Genomic DNA, 16,902 nt, shown 5'->3' on the forward strand with positions numbered 1-16,902 from the left:
GGCGAGTGACCTGACCGAGGACAACGTGATGCGAGCCGCGGGGACAGCCAGCTACCAGCCGCGGGGACGAGGCCGAGGACGGAGGACCGGAGGACGGAGGACCAGATTCGACCAACGTTGAATGCTGGAGATGCCACCGTAGGGGACACATTTCCAGGACGTGTCCCAACAACAACCTGCCTGACGAGAGGAGACGAGACCGCAGGAGCGACACGCCACGCCGGGGAAGACAGCGGGACTCCATGTCGCGGGCGATGGGAGGAGAGCCGCAACGAAGAGCCGCAGACCAGCATGGGCGAAGACGAGACGCAGACGATGGGGACTGCGGCGATAACGGGTCGTATTGTTTTAAGCTGATCGGTAGCGGTAGTCCAGTGAAGAGGACGGTTAACACTAAAGGCTTAATGGTGGACTGTGGTGCGACATCGCACATGATAAGTGACTTTAAGAAGTTTAAGACTATCGATAAAGCTTTCAGACCTGAGAACCATGTGACTGAACTAGCTGATGGTACTAAAGTTACTGGGGTTGCCAAAGCCAGAGGAGAAGCAGAAATCTCCATTGTAGACAGCAAGGGTCACAAGGTGAGAGCACTACTGAAAAATGTTTTGTATATACCAACCTTTCCACAAGATGTGTTCTCTGTGAGGGCAGCTACAGGCAACGGGGCAGAATTGCATTTCAAAGATGGTGATAACTGGATGGGTGTCAATGATGCTACAAGGTTTAACATTGAGGTATGCGGTCAACTGTATTATCTGCCCACGGTTACTGATGAAAACAATGACAAGGTCAAGGTGTGTCATGATATTCAACCGTGGCACAGAATACCTGGACACTGTAACTTTGATGATGTCTCCCGATTGGAGAATGTGGTCGATGGCATGAAAATCAAGGGAAAGTGTGATAAGTCCACTCTCAACTGTGACATATGTATAGAGGGCAAAACTGTTGAGATGAGAAACAGACAGGCCGATAGCAAAGCTACAGAGATACTAGAAGTAGTTCACACTGACCTATGTGGTCCTATGGACCCAACCGACAGAGACGGGTATAGATACACAGTAGCCTTCACAGATGACTATAGTGGTATGACTTGGACCTATTTCCTTAAGACAAAAAGCAACACATCCAGAGCCACAGAGAAATTTCTAGCTGATACTGCCCCATACGGGAAAGTCAGGACTATACGCTCTGACAATGGTACAGAATTCACAGGGAGAGAGTTCCAAGACCTTCTTAGGGAGAACAGGATCAGTCATCAGACTAGTGCTCCTTATACGCCGCATCAAAACGGCACAGCAGAGAGAAATTGGAGAACATTATTTGACATGGGCCGGTGCATGCTTATTGAGAGTAAATTACCAAAAAAGCTATGGAGGTTTTCAGTGCAAATGGCTGCACAGATACGCAACAGATGCTATTGCAAGCGACTTGGGCTAACTCCATATAGTGCTTTCACAGGTAAAACTCCCAATATTGCTCACATGATGGTATTTGGTACTGAGTGTTATGCTTATAAGCAAGACAAAAAGAAACTTGATCCAAGGTGTGAAAAGGGCATTTTCATAGGGTATGACAAATATAGCCCTGCATACAACGTGTACTTCCCAGAGACAGGGAGAGTGTCAAAGCACAGACAAGTCAAGCCCATATTGAAGGGCAGCCAGATCCAGACAGGTCTACATGACTATTCTGATGATGATTGTTATGATGACACTGAGCTGAATGGAGCACCAACTAGGATGGGTGAACAGCCCCAGGCTAGTCAGACAGCGCCTACAGAGGCAAGGGGTGAAAGTGGCACATCACCTAGGTTTCAAGGTGATAGTGGGGGCACACGCCGCTACCCAGACAGAAGTAGAAGACCACCAGCATATCTTAGGGACTATCAGTGTAAGACTGAACATATTGAAGATGAACAAGAGGTGGATTATTTCTATAGAGCTGTCTATGATGAACCCAAAACATATACAGAGGCTATTAGCTCTGAAAGATCTCAGAAGTGGGTCAAAGCAATGGAGGACGAATTTACCTCATTAAAAGAGAATGACACCTTCACCCTGTGTCCACTGCAAAAGGGAAAAAGAGAAGTGGGGGAGTGTTGGGTTTTTGCTGTCAAAGAAAGTCCTGACCAACCTGAGACTTTCAAAGCTAGATATGTAGCAAAGGGTTACAGCCAGGTAGAAGGTATAGATTACAAGGAGACCTTCTCTCCGACCACTAGCATGACCTCAGTGAGGATTCTCATGCAGAAAGCCGCACAGGATGACCTTTTGCTCCACCAAATGGATGTCAAAACAGCTTATTTACATGCTCCAATAGATTGTGAGGTTTACATCGAGCAACCTGAGGGATTTGAAGTAAAGTCTAAAACTAATGAACATTTAGTATGTAAACTCAACAAGTCTTTGTATGGTCTAAAGCAATCTGGACGTAATTGGAATAAGCTATTTCATGATCACCTGGTAGAAAATGGTTTTGAACGGGAAGCAGCAGACAATTGTGTCTATGAAAAGCAGTCTACTTGTGTATGGGATCATGGGTGACGTTATTTTGTTTCTGTTATTTTGACACTCCTATAAAGATGAGCCTGAGTGGGGGTGTTGAACATGTGATCTAATGCAGTCTCATCCACGCACTGTCATTGACCAACTTTTTGATCCTGTGAGGACCCGTATTGTATATATAGATCTGCGCATGTGTCAAATAACTATTCTTCTTCTCTTGTTCGAACGCAAGAGCACAGTGTGGGTGTGTGTCATTTTCCGCCTGAATGGCACACTTTATGTTTATGTCTTGGCAAGACAATTAATTCGCTGTAGGATGGCTAACGTTAATTCAGCACATTCCCAGGCCAGATTGGACATGAAGTCCCTCCAGCGAGTTCTGGGTCTACCCCGGGATCTCCTCCCAGTTGGCCGTACCCAGTAAACCTCCAAAGGAAGGCGCCCAGGAGGCATCCTAATCAGATGCCTGAACCACCTCCACTGGCTCATTTCGACGCGAAAGAACAGCGGCTCTACTCTGAGCTCCCTCCGGATGTCCGAGCTCCTCACCCTATCTCTAAGGCTGAGCCCAGACACCCTACGGAGGAAACTCATTTCAGCTCATGACCATAGGTGAGGGTCGGAACGAAGATTGACTGGTAAATTGAGAGCTTTGCCTTCCGGCTCAGCTCCTTCTTCACCACAACAGTCCGGTACAACGTCCACATTACTGCTGATGCTACATCAATCCGCCTGTCAATCTCCCGCTCCGTCCTACCCTCATTCGTGAACAAGACCCCGAGATACTTGAACTCCTTCACTTGAGGCAACAACTCATCCACAACCCGGAGGGAGCAATCCACCATTTTCCAGTAGAGGACCATGGCCTCAGACTTGGAGGTGCTGACTCTCATCCCGGCCATTTCACACTCCGCTGCAAACCGCCCCAGTGCTCGCTGGAGGTCACGTTCTGATGAAGCCAACAAAACCACATCATCTGCTAAGAGCAGAGACGCAATTCTGAGGTTTCTAATACGGACACACTCCTCAACTTGGCTGCGCCTTGAGATCTTGTCCATGAATATCACAAACAGAATCGGAGACAAGGGACAACCTTGGCGGAATCCGACACCCACCGAAAACGTGTTTGACTTTGTGCCGAGATTGCAGACACAGCTCTCACTTTGGTTATACAAGGACCGGATGGCTTGTAGCAACTGTCCCGGTACCCCATACCCCCATTATTATTATTATTATTATTATTGTTGTTGTTATTGTTAATTATTTCCAGTGTTTTCTGTTTCTTCCAAAAAACATTTCCCTTGGGATTGAGACTCTTTCTCACTACACATACAACCAAATAGTTTTAACACCAGAAATGTTAAAATTGGAAACAACATTGACAAATGATTAAAACCAAAAGAAAAAGAAAAAATCGGTCATTCTAAATTATGACTGCTTTTATTAAACATTAAATAAATTTCAGGATGATATTTTGAAAAGATATTTGGGCAGCAAATCCTCAATGTTGTTAAGTAAAACTTCTGCTTTCAAAACTGAACAAAATATATTCTAATTTGTAACTTTTCAAGGAATTATTTTAATTTTGAGTTTGATTATACGTTTTATAATTACCACTAAATAAATATATAACTTGATCGAAAAAAATCCAATAAATATGTCAATAGGAGATTATTTTGTACACAAAACCAACGAAAATATTTTAAGTGGCAAATTCTTACTTACATACTTGTTTTGGCGGTTTTATGTTAATTTATTTAAAGAAGGTGATAATCACACCATTAATGATCAATTGGTTTTAATTAGTGCACCGTGTAGGTGAACACATCATTAAACATGTTGGTGCATCAGGTTATATTTGGTTAAAATCATAATTCTTTACATTGCTCTCAAACAACAAGGCAACGTGACTGAAAACTCTGAAATCAGCAGTTTTCTAAACATATTGTGTGAAGCACCGACTTTTATCAATGGATGACCACATTTATTTTGTCCCTTTTCTGAGGAGGCTAAACTCTGGTTTCAGAGGTTGGGGGATTCAGTAATGTTTCAAAGTAAATCTCACACTTTCATGTCATGTAGGATTTACTTTCCATTTTACTGAAATGGTACTTTTTGTGTGATCATAGGATGTATACAGATGTGAGGACAACAAAAGAGAAACACTGACAAAACTGACAAATTTGAAAAGAATATTTAATTTTTTTTATTTGTGCATTAGTATGAAACCAGTAATACAATAACAATAATAGAATACTAAAAAAAGACAATATGACTTATACTAAATATTAGAACAAGACCAAGAACAAAACATCACTACAGTTATCATTATTATCATTATTGTTATTAATGGTGATGTTGTTGTTATAGAGCTTACCGTATGTCCCAGCTGGCAGATCAGTCACTGTGAAACAGAGGGAGGTTTTTGTACGGCTCTCTATCACCGTGTGAACACATCCTGACTATTGATATAGTGGAGACTCTGACAGTAGTAAACTGCTGTATCCTCAGCCTGGACTCCACTGATAGTCAGAGTGAAGTCAGTCCCAGACCCACTGCCACTAAACCTCGATGGAGTTCCTGACTGAAGAGTGTTTGCGTAATAAATGAGGACTTTAGGAGTTTCTCCAGGTTTCTGTTGGTACCAGTAGATACAGGGTCTCCTGCCATTATCACAACCAGTAGAAGCAGGTTGACTCAGTTTGCATGCCAGACTGACTGATCCTCCTACATTGGCAGCTTTCATTGAAGGAGTCTGAGTCACAGTGACCTGACTGCTTGATCCTGAAAACAGAAACACACAAACAGACTGAAAGTGAAGGCCTTCATTCTCTCACATGTACAATATCCTGCTGCCCACAGCGCCCTGTGGTGGCCATTTTCCATATGGTCTGCCTATATAAGCTGCTCCAACCACCATTTTCCTTTGTCATGTAAGTTTAAAGGCCTGTTATGAATATCACTTGTTTTGCTTTATGTGTGTGTGTGTGTGTGTGTGTGTGTGTGTGTGTGTGTGTGTGTGTGTGTTGTGACTATGTCTGATTCATTGTACTGCTGTAACATGGGTGTTTATGGGCTGCAGCGTTGTCGGGTGCTGTGCTGAACTGTGTCTCCATCTTTTGCCATGTGTGGAGTTCTTGATAGACACATATAAATTGTGCGTCCTGCCTTGCTGTAGTTGTGTCCTGCAGTGGGCCGCCTGCAGAATGCCACTTTTCAAGCCCCCTGAGGGTTTTTAGGCAACTCTCCTTCACATTGTCTTTCCAGTTACACATTGTGTCTTTTTAACATGTGTAAAATAAAGAAACACAGCCCACTGACGTAGAGGACAAGGTCAGGTCCTTCCCCTCCAGGGCCGTCTCCGGGCCCGATGGGGCCACAAGACTTCTCTGAGTCACTGCACACCTTACATTGCTGGGTCAAAGAAACACACCATCACACCTGAGGAGAATAAAATGACCCTTTTACCCAGAACCAAGCCCAGCTGTTTGGACAGGCTTATACAGTAGTCCATCACAGCCCTGTAGCCTTTAACATGTCATTAGAAACAGCCCAGCTGATGGGATTATGGCTGTGATTCTTCTTCATTGGTATTATTTTTTGCAGTAGTAATGGATGGAGATACAGCAGATTTAGGCTCCACACCTGTTCTCATTTCATTGCTTTGTCATTGACAAAATTGTCAATTCTGAAGGGTTCAGTGTGTAAAAGTCTTGCAGATACTGAATGATGAAGTTCAGACAACACGTCACTTAATACATTTGGAAATCCTCCAAATCATTTGGGTACTGTCCTTAAAGAGACCTTTCTGTCCAGTCCTGTTGTGATATGCATTGTTCCACATGTTGTCAAGCCGTCATGGCACGCTGTAGCAAAACACTGCACAGTACTAAATATATATATATATATATATATATATATATATATATATATATATATATATATATATATATATATATATATATATATATATATAAAGAGAGAGAGAGAGAGAGAGAGAGAGAGAGAGAGAGAGAGAGAGAGAGAGAGAGAGAGAGAGAGAGAGAGAGAGAGAGAGAGAGAGAGAGAGAGAGGATGCGGCTTGAAAAATGAAGCACAATTTTAAAAAAAAACTCTTTCCACTCCTCACCTGTAGGTGGTGGTGTTGTACAATGACTTGGCCATGGCGGGTGACCGCTGCGCGTGCCTGAACGTGCGCATGCGCATTGTCTGTGACGAGACAGAGAATGTGTATAAAGTCACACTGAGGTTAGCTTAACCTTAAGTCATAACGGTTCAAGTCAGATAATGTACAAGTTAAGGAAAATGGCAGTGATGGGCAACATATGAGAGGTTTTGTTCTTGCTGCTTTATGGCCAACCTGCTCTCACAAAACAATCTCCATCTTGGCAGGAAAGGCACTTTGTATGTCCATGGAGTCTTACAGCCATGAACACAACACGCGTGTGGTTTGAATGCTACAAGTCCTACTCGAGCCATTAAGGAAATGTCACGTCATTAGTCATCATGTGTGACTCATGTTTTGTGTTTCTTGTCTCTTCTCCCGCGTATTTGAATGGTGTGACGTCAGACTCCCCCGTGTGCAGGTGTAGTCTGTCCATCTGTCAGGTCTACATGGTGGTGGTGGTGGTGGTGGTCACGTGGCTCAAGTCCTGGGCTGTTCCGGTGGCATCTGGACACTGCTTGGAATCCTCATCATCATATTCTTCATGTATCTTATAATTCCATTATAATTGTGTTATCCTCTTCCAGTGTTGTGTTGTGTACATTATTGTAACGGGGGCAGTCCTATGCTGTTCTTTGCTGGTTAGCCTGCTGCACGCCCGTCACTCTCATCATTAGCTCTGCGTTGTGTTCTATTTTGGGTGGGGCCCCAGTTGTTGTTGGGGGGGGGCCTCAGTCTCTCATCATCATCATCATCATCATGATCAAGGAAGGAGGGGGGACACACAGGACTCTATTTGGCCCACCTTGCCATTTATTTTGGTTTCAAACCCTTCGACAAACGTCCAGTCCTCCAGCGGGAGCGGTGTTTCTTACGGACGTGGGGGTCGAAGTTCAACCACTGCCCGGACTCCACTCGTGTGCATTAGAAGGAGAAACCGTCCACGGGACTCCGATGTAAGAAAGGATAAACAAGTATTTTATCCCACAGCTTGCAGTATCTTCTTACAGGGATACTCAAGGTTACGTTCTCCTCAACCAGCAAAACTGTCCTACCGTAAGAAACACGCGTGGCTCGGCTCGATCGCTGCTTGAGACTCCTCCCACAAAACAAAAATGGCCTCTCCCGCGTTCCCTCTTCCGTGTACCCACAAGACCTCTCTATCTTAAAGCGACAGTACACGTATATGACGGTCGTTGTAAAACATACATAAAAGTAAATAATGACATAAAATAAAATGTAGTAAACACAAATAACAGCACACAGACAGGATTTGGTGATATTTCATACTCAAACAAAATAAAATAAAACATTAATTTTAACCTGGTTACATTCACCGCTCCTGAAATTCACCAACATCCTAACAGCAGGATAAAAAGAGAAAGAGGAAAGGAAAAGCCCATCACTGACTACTGGCACAAGTGAAAAGAAGGACCTAGTCCTCCAGTCAACTTAGGAGCTACCTCGGTTACGAGGTTCAGAAAATAATGAGGTTGATCAAGTCTCAGTATTCCCCTAGATCAATGTGACGCCTGATACGCCACACCATGCACTTGGCCCAAAACAACCCTGTCTGATAGACACCTAATAACTCACATTAAACTAGTTTGAATGACTCCAACCTCCATCAAAGTTCAAACCCTCACACTCCGTAGAAATGGCATCTGAGCCATAGATTCTATTAACCTGTTCACTGACCTCACCACCCTCCCTGTGCGTGTCCTAACCCGACCATCACTCTCTACTTGTGTGCGTGAGACAGTGCGAGCTGCAACATCTGTATCGAGTGTGTGGTGCTTCTGTGTGCGAATCAGTGTGAGACATAACACCAACATCGAGTGAGTGTGATGCCTCTATGTGTGGTGCATTTGTGTTGTGTGGTGCGTGTGTGTTGGGTGGAGTCTGAGCAGTGGCCCCCACAGGACTGACTACCAGACTAGACGGAATGAACTCTTCCGCTTCTGCCCACTCAGATCTAGGCGAGTCTCCAAGTGATGAGACTGCTAGCCCCACTGCATCCCCTGAGACCGTCAGGCCATCTGCACTGTCCTCCTCATCGGACTATGCGCAGTCAAGCAACTGACTGGTTGTACTGGACTCCTCACCCTGATCTAACTCAGGAAGGGGCAAGAAGTTGACCTCCAACAAACGGTTCCTGTGCACCACCCTGGTGTGCCCCTCTGCATCCTGAATCTTGTAGACGTGGATATTGGGGTTGACACCGACAACCGTGTACACTCCGTTCTCCCATTTCTCAGCCAACTTTCTCTTCCCTCGCTCACTCTGGTTCGCAACCAAAACACGATCCCCGACAGACAGGACAATGCCCTTGGCGTGTCTGTTGTACTGTCGCGCCTGATGCTGCTGCTCAGCCGTGGAGTGCTTCTTAGCGATCTCCATTGCACTCCTTAGACAGGAAAGCAGAGACTGAGCATAAGAGTCATAGTCAACAACGTGAGGATCATGCAAAACCTGCCTGAACATAACATCCACCGGCAGTCTTGGGACACGCCCATACATCAGGAAGAAAGGCGCATAACCCGTGGTCTCGTGAACAGTGGCATTGTACGCGAGCGTGAGAGAATGGATCTGCTGAGGCCACTGTTGCTTCTGTTGAAGCGGAAGGGAACGGAGCATATTCCCCATCGTGCGATTAAAACGCTCTGTCCCGCTATTACCCATAGGATGGTAGGCCGTCGTGTGGGACTTCGCTACACCCGCCAACTTGAGAAGCTCTGCAATCAGGTTGCTCTCAAAGTTTGTGCCCTGGTCAGAATGTATTCTCTCCGGAAACCCGTAAACACAGAATACATGATCCCAGAGTTTCTTGGCGACCTGCTTCGCTGTCTGATTGGTGCAGGGGAACGCGTGAGCAAGCTTAGTGAAGTGGTCAGTAATCACTAAGACATCGACTGACCGCTGCTTACTGTCCTCAGCGGACCAGAAATCCATACACACAAGCTGCATCGGTGCGGAAGTTTTAATGCTCTCCAGGGGCGCGCAAGCAGCTGGCTCTGGGGTCTTCCCAAACACACATCTCCGACAGCATCTGACATATGCTCTGATATCCCTCTCCATGTCAGGCCAATAAAAACGCTGCCTTGCAAGAGAGAGAGTACGGTCCTGGCCCTGATGACCAGCGTGATCGTGGATGCCAGACAGTGCCTTGTCTTTCAGACTCAGAATTAAAACATACTGAGACCTCCTCTGCTTGGACACTGGGTCCTTTGTCACCCTGTACAAGACACCATCATTGACTTCCAACTTCTCCCACTGTTTCAACAGCCTGAGGACCTTCTGGTCAGCACCATGCCTCGCACGTCTCGATGGCCGCTTCCGAACAGCGACAAAGGGCAACACCTTGGAGATGCAGGGGTCCTGCTTCTGACTCAACCTGAGCTCCTCGGTGGATAACATTGGCAGTGTATCCTGACCACCCGACAGATGCTGAACGTGCTGGACCAAACTGAGTGCTGTGAATACTGATGCATCAGGCCAGTCACATTTGGCTTGACAAAAAGCCCTGACCTCAGCTGCATCACAAGCAAACCCAGATCGCGCACTACTCACTGTTTGGGACTGGCAACTGAGTCGGAAAACATCCTGCACAGAGTCCCCCTCAACCCCGTCGGCTTCCTGAACAAGGGCCGGGTAGGGCTCCCTAAGTAGCCTCTGACTGACGGGCTTGGAAAAAGGGTCGCGACTCAAGGCATCCGCCACCACGTTTTTCTTCCCTGGCAGGTGTTTGAGATCGAAAGTGTAAGACGCCAACTTAGACACCCAGCGAATCTCACACGCGTCAAGCTTCGGCTTCGTTAGGAGATAAGTCAGCGGATTATTATCTGTCCAAACGGTGAAGCTTTGACCCTTCAGCCAGTGGCTGAACTTTTCACAAACACTCCACTTCAGCGCCATGAACTCCAGTCTATGAGCTGGATACTTCCGCTGTGAGGCACTGAGGGACTTGCTTGCAAAACCAACAGGTCTGGCCTTGGACTCTCCTCGGGGCACTTGAGACAGCACCGCGCCGAGTCCGTCCAAAGACGCATCGACCGACAAAATGAAAGGCACCTCAAAGTCTGGATGGGCAAGCACCACACACTCCAGTAACATCGTCTTCAACAGATCAAATGCTTCCCCACATTCCACCGTCCAGTCTGCGGAGGTAAGCTTACGGAAGCTGCCATGGGGCTTCTTATCCTTAGCCGACCTCCCCCTCCTCTTTTGTCCAGCTGTAAGGGCGAACAGGGGCTTAGCCACGGAGGAGCAGTTCGGGAGGAAATGCTGGTAGTAAAATACCATACCAAGGAAAGATTTGATCCTACGAACAGAAGGCGTGCACCCATCACCTTCCATGAGATCCTGCACTGTCATGTTGGAGATGACCTCTACTTTGGAGGGATCGACAGACACACCTCCGCCATCAACCACGTGGCCCAAAAACCGCACCCGCTTCTGCAGCAGATGACACTTTTTCGGAGCCAGTTTCAAGTTGTTCTCCCTCAACCTCTGAAACACAGTGCGGAGCCTCGACAGAGCCTCAACCTCTGACGGCGCGAAGACAAGAAGATTATCAAGATAGCACAAAAGCTTCGTGAAGTTCAGATCCCCAAAGATCCCAATCATCATTCTCACGAAGGCTGCAGGGCTATTACAAAGGCCCTGTGGCATGCGATTGTATTCATGCAACCCAAGGGGAGTCGTGAAAGCAGTGTATTTCTTGTCATCTTCATGCATTGGGATGTTGAAGAAGCCAGAGGTGAGGTCCATCGTACTAAAGAGGCAGTTACCACCCAGCGCGGCAAGACAGTCCGACTGGTGTGGCAAGAGATGAGCGTCTTTCAAGGTCCGAGCATTCAGCCATCTGAAATCAGTGCAGATCCGAAGCCCGCCATCCTTCTTCCATACCATAACCAGTGGTGAAGCGTATGCGCTCGAGGACTTCCGGATAATCCCTTTCTCCTCCATATCAGTGAGAACCTGTCTCAACTTCTGATAGTGGGCTGGGGGAACCCTCCTGTAGGGCAAGCGAAAGGGGCGCTCATCCACCAGATGGATGCGATGTGTGTATCCTGTGACCTCGCCAAAGTCCAGAGAGTCCCTGGAGAAGATGTCATGGTACTCGGTGAGCAGCTGAGTGAGCCGGGACTTGCATGCCTCACTAACCTGACAGGAGCTGAGGTCAATGTCACTGAGTCCGAGCTCTGACAAACTCCTAGCCGGCTGGACAGGGGGACAGGCACTATCTGTGGCGTTGGACTCATGCCTCCCTGCAACTGATTGCAGTCCCTGGAAAACATTAAAGTCCTCAATCGCCAAGCATGGACACACATCAGCCAACTTGCAGTTCCTTTTCAGTGTGATGGCTTTGTCAGATGGATTGACAACAGTCATGGGTACCCACCTATCACCCCAGAGCGGTGTGACAAGTCGACCTACGAGGACACTGCGTGGCATGGCCTTGGAGTCTGTCGGCTCCACAACAACAGTGCTTCCAGCTGACATAGGCACCTTAGCAGGAAGTCTGCCCCAGACTAAGTGCTCGTGCCTCGGTAAGAGTGTCACGGCCTGGGTGAGCTTAACAGTACCTATCTTCTCAGGAACAGCACCACCCCTCCAGCGCTCTACATACGTGAACATGGACAGGAACTGTTCAACGTCAGGACTAGACGGATGTTCCTGTCTGGACGCGATGTCCCAGTACTCAGTACCACTCTTGAGTACATGGGCCACATGTTTAATGACGTTTGTGCCGACTATCAGATCATCATGCTGACCGGGCACGACCAGAGTGGGTATGACAAAGGAAACACCATAAAGCTGCATGTTGAGGTCATAAAAACCATCAGGCCTAGTCTCCAGACCACCACAGCCAATCAAGACAATGTTCTCTTCAGGCTGCTGCTTCTCAGGTAAAACACCCCCAGAGCGGATCTTCTCTACTGCATTTTCACTGATACTGCAAGACATAGTGCCAGTATCCAACATGCCATTAAGCTGCACACTCTGGTTGACAAGAACAGGAGCATAGAACAAGTCACTGAAAGCCTGAATCCTCTGTGTCGCCTGAATGACCATACGCGAACCCTGAGGTGCTTTGGCACACTTGTCATCATACCATTTAGCCAAGTCGGAGACATCAGTGAGGGATACATCTACATTACCCACACCATCCCTCTCTAAGTGTGGGTTTAGTAGTTTAACGGACGAGACTGACAACCAGCTCTTCCACCAGGCTGAGAACGGAGCTGGTTGGGCGGCTGAGGGTGAGGACAGTCCCTCTTCCAATGACCAGGGGACAAACAGTTTATACATCGGTTCTCCCGGCTGCAGTGGGAAAATGTGGAGTGATCCGGAGACTTACAAACCCTGCACAACCGCTGCGGTGCGTCTGGCACCCGCCCTGCGACGCTAGCTGGCGGTCGAGTCCGCGTCGGTGTCCGGACTGCAGCGCTAACTGGAACCTGAGTCTGCATTGTGACTAAACGGTCTGGCAAGCTCACCAAACTCCTCATATAGTCATCACCGCCAAAGACAGGTGCGGGAGACGGTGTAGGACACCTTGCACAAAATGGTGTAGATGATGCATGAGCCGGGACGGGAGATGGCACCACTGGCATGGTCATGTTCAAGTCGGGAGCCACGTCGACTACAGGGACATGAACCTGTGAATGGAACCTACGCTCTACCGCGCCTGCTTCACGTTGTCCACCTGCAGCAACACGGGACTTCCTCTCCAGCATGTGCTCATCAAGCCTCTCTTGGATCTCGCTAGCAGACCATTTCCCTGCGGACTTGAACTGAAAAACATTGGCAAGAGACTGATCTGGACAGTGTTTGATAAACATCATGCTTACCTCGTGGCTTGGCTCTTCAATACTACGGCCCTGCCACTTCAAGCATTCGTCAGCCACCTCCACTGTCTTATTAAGCCTAATCCAATACTCCATAGCGTCCTCACCTGGCTTGGGCAGCGTACTGTAAAAGTCCGTCAGGGGCATGCTCGAGTATGTGAGGTCACTAAAGTGTTGCTTCAGTACATCAAAAATAATGTGGGGGTTCGCTATGTGGTCGACAGATGTGTTGCGCAGCTTTATCCTCACCACGTCCCCTGCTTTCCCCATAAGCTTAGCTAGAATCTCATGTGACTGCTCACTAACTGGAAAGGCTCGCTTCCTCAAATACAAAGTCATAAGGCTCTCCCACTCATGAACTGTAAACTTATCAGAGCTGTCGCCCCTGAAAATAGGAGGCTCCCTAACGTCTGTCTGCATTACTACTCGAACACTAGGCACTGTCTCCGAACGCTGTTCAGCAGACCTAGCACTGTCTGTGTGTGTGTTTCTAAGCATTTGTGTTTCCTGTAGCTTAGCAGTGATTGACTCTCCTATCTTCTCTGCTAACCGAGTAATGAGCATGGCTAACTCACCCACTGGCTGCTCGCTGTTACCTAGCACAGCCCCTTCGCTGATACCTGGCCTGGCCCGTTCTACGTAGCGTGTGGAGGTGAACTGAGGAGTGCCAAATGTGGTCGGGTCTCTAGGTCCTGGTGCTCTGGTGTCTGGTTCCCCGCCCTCTAAGAGCTGCCCGAAACTCCTACCTACACCTAGCCGTAAACCCCCACCCACATCTAACTGGTAGCCCCTCTCCATAGCACACTGGCGATCCAAAAGATCCTGATCAGCAATGTTACCCCCACCTACGTACGAACCACCCTCTGCCATGTTCCTACCTCTAACACTCAGATAAAATGAAAAATAAAATAAAAAGGAGAAAAGCTCAATTAATTTAAATAATTGCTGATTGGCCCAGATAATTATTGTAAACAGGATCAAAGGTGCATTTTTCTGGACGATGTTTTTTTTTTCAAGTAGTGAATTTACAATAACGTCTCGTGGCAGTCAGAATAGCAACTATTGTTTAAAAATAGTTACTATAGTCTAATGTTTAGTGACTAGACCCTTAAAATGAATAAACGAAACGGCCTGCCATAGTCTCTCACACAAGCAGAACACAGCATAACGAAGCCTCCATGTCCAATCAGCTTCTCTTTCACAATAGAATGCTGCCTGTTGCCATGGTTTCTGATATTCACGCATGGCGTTGTAGCGACATTTTCTCCAAAAATCATTAATTTTCGCTAATATTCAATAAAAGATTAGCGTAAAAAGTGGTCGGTTAGTTAAAGCGTTATAATCTCCAAGTAATGAGCAAATAATTTAACTTTAAGTTATTTATTGCACCCTGATTTAGTTTCGTAGTGGTTTGTCGCCCCATAAATAGCCGACGGCCCCATTTGGCTGTTATGGAGAGCGGGTTGCGTCATCGCGAACGGCTCTTAGATTAGAGATTAGTGGCTCCCTCGGGTTGCGTTGTCGCGAGCGGGTCTGAGATAGAGGTGATTGGCTCCTAGACAGAGATTAGAGCGAACGAGACATGCGCGTGTGAGGACGTCCCTGCCGGAGGGGCCCTCTCCCCTCCGCGAGCGGCCCCCAGATAGCCTGTCGCACCCGGCAGCTGGTGTCTGATGAGGGAATGAGAAAACTATATATATGTGCGAATGAGTGGGTGGATGTCCCTGCCGGAGGGGCCCTCGCTGACTGACGTAGCCTCTCTCCTTTTCTTTTTCTTAATTCATTGTAGGCCAGCTGCCGGTGTGGAAAAACACTGGCTGCGCTACATGGCCGATAGAAACGGAAATGGTTTTCGGCGTCACTTCCTCCTTCGGTGGGTTGATGCTTGTGGGTCCGTGGACGTCACTGCCAGCTGTTTCCGGCGTCCGCCTTCGTGACATCTGCTGTTTATTTTTATTTTTGTATTATCTCTTCTCTATATTCTGCCCTAACCTCTTCATTTGTTCTACTGAGTGATCTATTTTCTGTGCTTCGTTTACTGATCACTAGATTGTCTAGTTTTCTTTGTCAAACGACACTTGTGTTGAGTAGGCAGCCTCTCATTCATAGTTTACCAGCTTCGAGCTTAGCCTAGTTTAGGAGTTAGCTCTATTGCATTAGCCTAGTTTAGCAGTTAGCTCTATTGCATTAGCCTAGCTTTGGAGTTAGCTCTATTGCATTAGCCTAGCTTAGCAGTTAACTCTATTGCATCTGCTACTACTGCTACTACCACTACTACTACTAATACTGCCACTACGACTACTACTACTACTACCACTACTAGTACTACTACTACTGCTACTACAACTACTACTACTACTACTGCTACTACCAGTACTACTACTAATACTGCTACTACCACTACTACTACTACCACTACCACTACCGCTACTACTACTACTACCACTACTGCTACTACTGCTACTACTGCTACTACCACTACTGCTACTACCACTACTACTACTACCACTACTAGTACTACTACTACTGCTACTACCACTACTGCTACTACTGCTACTACCAGTACTACTACTAATACTGCTACTACCACTACTACTACTACTACTACTACTACACTACTACTGCTACTACCACTACTACCACTACTACTACTATTGCTACTACTGCTACTACCACTACTACTATTACTGCTACTGCTACTGCCACTACTACTGCTACTACTGCTACTACTACTGCTAGTACTGCTACTACCACTACTACTGCTACTACTACCACTGCTACTACCACTACTACCACTGCTACTGCTACTACTACTATCACTACTACTACTACTACCACTACTACTACTACTACTACTACCACTACTAATACTACTACTGCTACTACCACTACTACTACCACTACCACTACCACCACTACTACTACTACCACTACTACTGCTACTACCACGACTACCACTACTACTGCTACTACCACTACCACTACTACTACTACTGCTACTACAACTACTACTACTACCACTACTACTACTACTACTACTACTATCTCCAGCTGCTCCCGTTAGGGGGCGCCACAGCGGATCATCTGGTTCCACCTCTTCCTGTCTTCTACATCTTCCTCTGTCACACCAGCCACCTGCATGTCCTCCCTCACCACATCCATAAACCTCCTCTTTGGCCTTCCTCTTCTCCTCTTCCCTGGCAGCTCCATATTCAGCATCCTTCTCCCAGTATACCCAGCATCTCTCCTCCACACATGTCCAAACCATCTCAATCTTGTCTCTCTTGCTTTGTCTCCAAACCGTCCAACCTGAGCGGTCCCTCTAATATACTCGTTCCTAATCCTGTCCTTCTTCATCACTCCCAATGAAGAT

This window comes from Lampris incognitus, chromosome 11 (genome assembly GCF_029633865.1).
Source record: "Lampris incognitus isolate fLamInc1 chromosome 11, fLamInc1.hap2, whole genome shotgun sequence".
In the NCBI taxonomy this organism is placed as follows: Eukaryota; Metazoa; Chordata; class Actinopteri; order Lampriformes; family Lampridae; genus Lampris; species Lampris incognitus.